Source organism: Paramisgurnus dabryanus, chromosome 22, assembly GCF_030506205.2.
Source record: "Paramisgurnus dabryanus chromosome 22, PD_genome_1.1, whole genome shotgun sequence".
Lineage (NCBI taxonomy): Eukaryota > Metazoa > Chordata > Actinopteri > Cypriniformes > Cobitidae > Paramisgurnus > Paramisgurnus dabryanus.
The window spans coordinates 7338477-7347877 of record NC_133358.1 but is presented as its reverse complement, the minus strand read 5'-3'; positions in this window follow the sequence as shown (position 1 = coordinate 7347877).

Here is a 9401-nt window from a genome sequence, read left to right as displayed (position 1 = left end):
AAAAAACATAGCGGAAAATTCAGTGTTAATGTGACACTTGAGTCATTGTGACTTCTGGAACGCTCCAATATAGTTGTGTTTCAAGACCAGCGTAACATATGGCTTAGCCAAAGAGATTCCAGGAACCCAAGTGACCCCAGTGGGCACCTGATGAAAGATTAGCCTATGTGGAAGCTGGATGTACAGCTAGGTAGGCTTGTATCTACAGCAGGGCCATATATATTAAAACCTCAGGACCAGGAAGTAACAAACAGGTAGAACAGGAATAGCACATGAGAGTTTGGTTGCATTTGTGTATTCTATAGAAGTAAACAAAAGGAAATGGGAGACATAACGTGAGAGTCTGCAATGTGTACTTACACCTCTATACATTTATCCACTTTTATTGAGAGCAACCAACAATGCATTCAAGCTATACATTTTTATCAGTATGTGTGTATCATTCAATTAAAATCACAATGGTTGCTGTGAATCATCTACATCAGTCTAGGTGCAAGCTGACTGGTGTCTGTTAAGACAAAATCTCATAAGAAACCGCCGCACTGTATCTGCCCATACAGAAAATATATACATGCATTCTTGTTAATTGCCCTCAGGGCATTTCTCTCAAAAGTTTGTCACATTAAAGGACAAGTTCGGTATTTTACACTTTAAGCCCTGTTTTCAGATTGTTTATGGTGAAATAGAACGGTTTTGACTGAAATTTCGTAAAAAACTGACCGTGGCTTTTTCACAAAAGATAATATTTCATAAAATAAGCATAAGGCATAAAAAATATGGTCCCTGAAAAAGATATGCATTCTCCCTGAATGAAATGCACACACAGAGACACACACGCACAGACACACACACGCACTTATGCACACACTATGTCCAGTCATGTAACAGCACAACATCTACTATAATAGTAACGTTACACATTTTATTCATTGAGGACATTGAATATTTATACTCAGTATTAATTCAGACAATCCAATACAATCAATACAGTTCAGAGGTGTATGTTATTCCTTTAGTTTCTATGTTATTCCAAGAATACGGTGGTTTATCCGATAAAATAACCTTAGTGTGTATGTTTACCTTCGCATGTATTTCTGGATGAGTCGTCTTTACAGGCAGTCTTGTTGTCATATCTGAAGTGTGACCAGATTATACGTTAGCTCTGACATTTTTGTAGTCAATGATTGGGTGCACCGCAAAACGTTAGCGTGTTGCTAACGAGCGAAGTCAACTGAAATCAGCCAAAGCTGGGTAACTAAGACTGTACAACTAAATATAATGTAAACAACCTGTTGTGAAAACGAACATTGCCGCGGGTTTTAAAATGGCTTTGCTACCTAAACCTACCCTCAAAGATTTCGCTCTGATTGGATTTCTTTCCAACTTGTCAACAACACAAACAATAACAAAATAAAATACAATAAGGTCACTTGCAGCAGATGTGATGCTTCAATGTGACAAAGAAGTGGCCTCGATATTACAGTTTTTCTGAATTGCTAAAACACGAAACCCCAATCTCTCAACCAAATTCATAGTGGCCTAAACCCATTTGTCAAATCATGCACTCTTTTTGCAAAATTCTAAACACAAACTTCTCACTAAAACACACATTTCACACTGCAATGCACTGTTTTATAAATGTTAAACACAGGCAGGCAAAAGTTGAACACAACTACAACACTGTTATCATCGAGTAAACACAACAACTCAAAATTCTAAACACTTTTATCTAATGATATTTTTTACCAATATTGTGGATTGTAAACAGTCTGGGAAGCAGATGAAGAGTATGAGGAAGAAAAGGACACCAGAGACGATGCAATTGGCAAAATTTGCAGTTGGATTGCTGACTTTTTATAAACTACAAGTGCTGCTTACAGTAATATTGAAAACCTACAGTTTTTCTGAATTGCTAAAACACATTTTTTGAAACCATCACTCATTTTCTCAAAACCTTAAACAGAAATCCCAATTTTACAGTTTTTGCCTATTGCTTACACACTTTTTGCAAAATTTGGCTCATTATGTCAAAATTCTACACACAAGCCACACAGACATAGCACTTGGAGATTAACAACTCACATCCATGCCAAAATGAAACACTGCAATCAAAACTTAGCACTCCTTTCTAAAAATGAAATTCTTGTAACAAAACCATACACACAAGCACCATTTGAATTACTCTTTCATATCACCAGTAACACACTAATCCGCTTTATATATAACACTGCAGTCTTTGTGGTTTTATTTTTATCGTAATTTTCTTAGACTCAGTCTTTAGTAAAACTCAAAAGTAGATTTATTTAAAGATATATTTATTTGTTTAAATTTATTCAGTAATCAAACAAGAGTTTTTACCCAAAAAAAAAAAAAAACATTCTTAAAGGAATAAAGAAAAATAGAACCACAAGTCATCACATTTAGCCACAAAACAAAAATAAAAAACAAAACAAATACTGGATAAACTGCTATTGTGGGGAAAAACACACTTGTTTTGTGTTTGTGTGCGAATGTATGTGTGTGGTGGGGGCCTGGGGGGTCTTATGGATCCCTCCCTCTGTTCGTATCTGGGCACAAGACCTCGTCGACATCACAGGCGATGTCCTCGCAGGCTAGGCATCGGGGAAAATATCGTCTTGTGTGCCTAATCCACCCTTGGATGGATCCCACCTCATTGTAACATTACAATGATACTCCTTTACATTCATTTTTGAATAGTACTGTACAGTAATACTGTAATATGATACAGAATCATGTGACACATACAGTAGGTACAGGAGTAGAAACTTGAAGATATACCTGTTCTCCAGTCAGAATGTTCTTAGTATTGACGCTACTGTGTAGCGACTGAGGTTAGGGTGGACTCTTTGCCCAGCCTCCCTCATAGATAGGCCATGATGTCATCCGATACACGTCTCCGCACTGGTCCTCGTCTTTGTCCTCTTCCATGTTCACATCCACGTCCAACTCCTCTCTCTCTTTGTCCTCCTCTTACTCTTACTCGCATTGCCTCCATGCTTGCAAAGTTCTCAGAATGTCTTACCTGAGGCCTATTTGTAGTGCTAAGACTCAGACCGATTGGTGTTCTGTTTTCTGTACAAGTGTATTCAGGTGTGTATGTAAGTGCCTATAATTGCCAGATGACTTTTGGATTTTGAACAGAGTGTTTTCCCAATGATAATAGGTGATTTCGTTTTTGAAAAATGTGTCTAATGTAAGAAAACGTGTGTAGTGTTTCGCAATAAGTGTGCTACAGAATTGCAAACAAAGTGCAAAGTTGACAATGTGTTTAAGCTATGGTTACACTGTTTAAGCATATGCTACAAGAAGTTTAGGTATTGAGGCTTTGGTCTAAGCATTCGGATTTAGTGTGTAAGCAATAGGCAAAAACTGTAAACAAAATTCACAGAACCCCTGACTCTTCTAGCAAAATCAAACAATTGTTTCAAAACCATTTCACTTGTACTCAAAATCAAACTAAGCTTTCAAATCATACACACATAAGTCTATAATATAAAACACTACAAGCATCCATTAGACATTACCTTAAAAAATTGAAAACACAACATCCAGGAGATCTGCTTACAGAAAAATATATGTTTATTGTACATAACAACACACTTGACAAATACTGTTAAAAATCTCTATTACTGTAATCACAAGTTTAGTTCAGTGAATATAGTGAATACTTTACTGTAAGTACTGCAAGTAATGGTAAGTTTTCAATATTACTGTAAGCAGCACTTGTATTTTGTAAAAAGTGATCAATCCAACTGCAAATTTTGCCAATTGCATTGTCTCTGGTGTCCTTTTCTTCCTCATACTCTTCATCTGCCTCTCAGACTGTTTCCAATTCTCACAATTGGTAAAAAATACCATTAGATAAAAGTGTGTAGAAATTTGAGTTGTTGTGTTTACTCGATGATAACGGTGTTTTAGTTGTGTTCAACTTTTGCCTGCCTGTGTTTAACATTTATAGAACAAGTGCATTGCAGGTTGAAATTTGTGTTTTAGTGAGAAGTTTGTGTTTATAATTTTGCAAAAAGAGTGCATGATTTGACAAATGGGTTTAGGCCACTATGAATTTGGTTCAGAGATTGGGGTTTAGTGTTTTAGCAATTCAGAAAAACTGTATTACTTGCAGTACTTACAGTAAAGTATTCACTATATTCACTGAACTAAACTTGTGATTACAGAAACATAGTTTTTAACAGTATTTGTCAAGTGTGTTGTATGTACAATAAACATGTATTTTTCTGTAAGCACTAAGCAGATGTCCTGGATGTTGTGTTTTCCATTTTTTAAGGTAGTGTCTAATGGATGCTTTGTAGTGTTTTATATTATAGACTTATGTGTGTATGATTTGAAAGCTTAGTTTGATTTTGAGTACAAGTGAAATGGTTTTGAAGGAATTGTTTGATTTTGCTGGAAGAGTCAACGGTTCTGTTAATTTTGTTTGAAATTGGGATTTGTGTTTAAGGTTTTGAGAAAATGAGTGATGGTTTCAAAAAAATGTGTTTTAGCAATTCAGAAAAACTGTATAGGCTGCCAAAGGGAAAGGGACATTTAGTTCAGAAGGCATAATTACTTGCAGTGAATGCAAACTTCATATACAGGGGTATACAGAGGAACATTATGTCAGTGTTGAATGCCCAGAATAGATGTTAAATGGATGAATTCTTGCAAACTTGAGCAAGATCCAACTGAAACCACCAATTCTGGGCAATACTTAATTCTGTTAATTGTAACACTGGATGAAACAAGCACTGTACTGCAATTAGGGCTCCTTAGATGCAGATATTCCTGCACATTGTCAGGAAAGGCTGTTACAAGTAAACGACAGACCCTATCCATTTGTATTCCTGGCTTGAAAAAAACACTTGCAGCCATGTGATAGGCCTGAGAAAAATTTCTCAGTGGTCTGAACATTCTGATTAACTAAGGATAATGCTTTATGTACTAATGCTTCGGAAGCAGAACAAAAGTTTGGGAAAACTTCTTGAAGCAAAGCTCTGTGTTCTGAGATCTTGCAATTCAAAAACTCCAGTGTCATCAGCAAATTTGATAGACAAACTGAACTCCACAATATCTTTCAACAACATCAAAATCATGAATCATACACATGTAGTCTTCTTTTGCTTCAGCGTGAGCTGGATACCAATCTGCTTTTGTTTTATTCTGGTTTGACATTGCATAAATTATATTTGACTAAAATGCTTGTATTTACACATGTTGCAAAGTTTTATTCTACCAATAATAACACCTATCAATAATGAACAAATAGCGTGTCATTAAAACAAATTAAGTTTTCCGGTTGTGAAATACGTTTGGCCAAAATCTCAATTTATAAAATATGTAATACTACTGTATGCACAGGCTGTTTGTAGGGTATTGGCTATGACTAACATAATGTCATGTGCTGCATAGAGTTCATTTATCTATTTAGTATTTTTTAGCTATTCTATTTAGCCCCCTCCCTCTCTCTCTCTGCCGCTGGTCCAGTCTCAGGCCTCAAATTCATAAAATATGAGCCTTCTTTTGTAAGGAGACAACGTTGAACAATGTTGCAGAGATGGGGACTCGAGTTTGAGACTCGGACTCGAGTGCGACTTAAGTCGCACACACAGTGACTTCAGACTCGACTTCAGACTGGTCCTCAAAGACTTCAGACTCGACTCGGACTCGAGCCGCATGACTCGTGAACAATGTTTATTTTTAGGAAACGTCTGATGAGCTATGTGGGCAAACGCCCAGGGCGCAATCTTTCTGAGGGCGCACGAGCGCCATAAATTGTTTTTTATATCAAAAACAGTTTTCTAGACTACCGCTCATTTCCATGTCAAGTTGCTGAGATACACACAGGTTGTGTGCGTGTCAGAAGAGGCACGGAGGAGGAGGGCGGGGAATCAACTTGCGACTGCCTTAAGGGGGGCGAGCGAGGGATTGACTGATCCCAGGCCAGAGGCCACACGACACAAACTGCTGTTTATAGGATGTTAACAAATGCTAATAAAATGTGTGTTATGGTCATTTTAATTGGGTAACTGATGCATGTGTGAAATAAGTGTATCTAACTTACATATTGTATCTTAATTGTAAATTCAGGTGCACTTCTGAAATATTTTTGAGCTAGAGCACCCACTGGCCAAAATGAGGAGTCAGATATTTCCACAGCAGCAACAGACATGGTTGTGGAGTCTGATGAGGAGCCATCTACCTCTGCAGCCACACAACCCTCTTCAGGGATGGTCCTGGAGGAATCTACCTCCACAACCACATGATCCTTGCAGGATTTCACAGGTGTGTGTCTGTGTGCGCGCATGTGTGTGTGTGTGTGTGTGTGTGTGTGTGTGTGTGTGTGCGCGCGCGCGTGCGCATGAGTGGGTGTTTATACTGTATTACATGTTTTTCTCTGTTCTTGTTACCTTTTTGTATTTTAAGATTAAATATAATAAAATAATACATGTTGGTGGCGGGGTTTGGGGGTAATTCTTTTATTTCTGGGGCGGTCAAGGGATGGTTCGCCCAGGGCGTAAATCTAGCCAGGACCGCCACTGTCGCTTTCATACCAAATGTGGTGCATTAACACAAAGTTTACACAACCAGAGAACAGAGAAAAAACTAGCAAGCAAAAAGTCAAGTGTCAAGAGTCCAACTAAAACAAACACTAATCAAAATAATGGTGACTTAAAATGAAACAAAACATCAACATCTAAACCTAATAAGTGAATTGTGTTTTCTACAGCAATATGTGACCAGTCGGGTAGGGACACAAGTCGGATCTGGGCATTTTGAGTTATTCACAGATTCTGAAAGTGCAGTTTCTAAGCTTTCCAACGATGTGTAACACATGGAAATCTGATAAGATTTGGAGAAGCTGTGGCCATTTGAATATAGGAACTCAGAAATACTCAAACCGAGAAAATCGAGACGAAAGGGACTCTTCTTTTCAGCTGGGGGAGACAATAGGGCTCATTTACATCTCATTTAGCTAAGCCATGCCCCCTGTAAAACCCTTTTTGAGATGTTCTAGCATCATATGTAGTATTTTATGACCAAATGACAACCCGCAAAAATAAACATGACTCTTTTACCTTTGTGGGGATCACAAGTCGAATCCAGTCTGTTTCAGATTATCCAATGACCATATTTGTCCACAAATGCGTATAATCCGTGAAATATAGATTGTTTACATCAGATTTCGCATGAATGTCTGGTAATACAATATAATATATAATCTGAAGACTATTTAAATCGTAACATGTAAGGGTATATGAGCTTACACTCCGTTAAACACATGAACCCGCCTTCAAAGTTTGTATTTAAAATAGGGAAGTAGTATAATAGATCATCCAAACAGCGCCGTCGAAAACGTGACATCCTTTAGAGAGGTTACCAATGGCTCGCTCGTTCCTCCATCAGCCAATGACTTCATGGAAAATATTGATAGACAAAACATGTAGCCAATTATACGAAGAATACAACGATATCTGTGTAACTTCTGTTTGTTTGGACTCATGCTGCGCTGCAAGAACTGACATACAGATGACGTCAAAGTACCGCGAGAGCGAGTCGAAATTAAACTACTCCGTAAGATTTCTTGAAGAGCTCTCGCGGTACTTTGACGTCTTCCGACTGCGGCGCCGCATAAAGTCAGTGACGCGGCTGACGTACGATGCGGCTGACTGTTATTTGTTCCGCCCCAGCTTCTTTTATTTTTCTTTTGTTTTGTGCGCCCGAGCTTTACAGTCTGGGGAGACGCAGGCTATAAGTTTGAAAAAAAAAAAAAAACTTAGCAAACATATCTGAGGAACAGGGCAGCGCGTCACTACAGTCACGTGACTTCACGCTCGAGCCGGAAGAGAAGACAATGCTGAATAAAGTCGTAATTCTGCTATTTTTGGACCAAACTGTATTTTCGATGCATCAACACAATCTTACTGACCCACTGATGTCACATGGACTACTTTGATGATGTTTTTATTAACTTTCTGGACATGGAAACCATACATAGATTTTCAATGAAGGGGAAAGCTCTCGGACTAAATCTAACGATAAAACATCTTAAACTGTGTTCCGAAGATGAACGGAGGTCTTCCGAGTTTAGAACGACATAAGGGTGAGTCATTACTTACATTATTTTCATTTTTGGGCGAACTATCCTTATTTAGTAGTCACGCTGTTCCCTTTGGGGGCGGAGGCGAAAACAAAAGCTTATACAGTATGTAAATATACACACAGACAATGCTGCACGCTAGAATCTCCGGAAAAACAAGCCTATTTTAACCGCAAAATGTACGCTTTTAAATATACAAAAACTGCTATCTCAAACATGGAGAGGCTTCTTCGTGATCTCAACTAACAGATTCTGCAATAAAACGAAAATCACAAATTTCGAAAAAAAAAATTTGTTTCTCATTTTCTCGAAACTTGTGCTGCCGACTTGAGTCCCTGGTTTCCGTGACGGGTCACATATGTTTACAGAACATTCGGAAATAATGTTTTATAAAATAATAAAATGCAATGTTTCTCTACCATTTACATAACAATTAAACAAGTCAATATAATAAACAGTTGTTGTTATAAACATTGTGTGAACATTAAAACGTGACATTGTCATAACGTTTAAAAATGGTAAAATGTAACATTCCTCTAACGTTCAGACAACCCAGAAACGTTCTTAGAACTTAAAGAAAACTGGACACTTTTTACGTTGGCAGAATGTTTTTGGGAACCTTGGGAACTTTCAGGGAACGTTCTTAGAACTTTTTTCTGCTAGCTGGGATACTGTAGTCCATTAATTAGGGTCATAAGATATACCCCGCCTAGTTTCACACTGCATGCATTTGGCACAGCAGTGCGGGGTTAATCCCACAAAAACAGGGCTAACTGTGCTTCCAAGCAGTGTTTCATTACCCTGGGTTAATTTCAGGGATAACCCTGCTTCTAAATTACAAGTGTGAAATGCTCCTTAACCTAGGGTTAAAAGTGGGGTTTAGAGAAAACCATGGTTTTACTACAGGAGCCATGGTTTTTGGTTTTAACTGTAGTAAAACCATGGTTAATTTTCGTAAGAGTAGGATTTAGGAATGCACAGTGAAATGTCAGATTATGAATACCCAGGGTTATCTCTTAACCCCTGGCTAAGTATGAATAGTGTGAAGCGTGAAAGATAACCCAGGAATCCGTTAACCTGTTGTTTAGAATAACCTGGGGTTAACTATTTCCAGAGTGAAAAGCTCTTCTGTGTTGTTCATTTTTCTATTGCAAGCTTAAAAACCCCTCAACAACATTACCTAGCTTTCAGTAACAATTTACTATGGTTTTGTTGTTAAACCATATTAACCACAAATGTATCATTGTCTCACTATAATCATAATATAATAAACCATGTGAAAAAA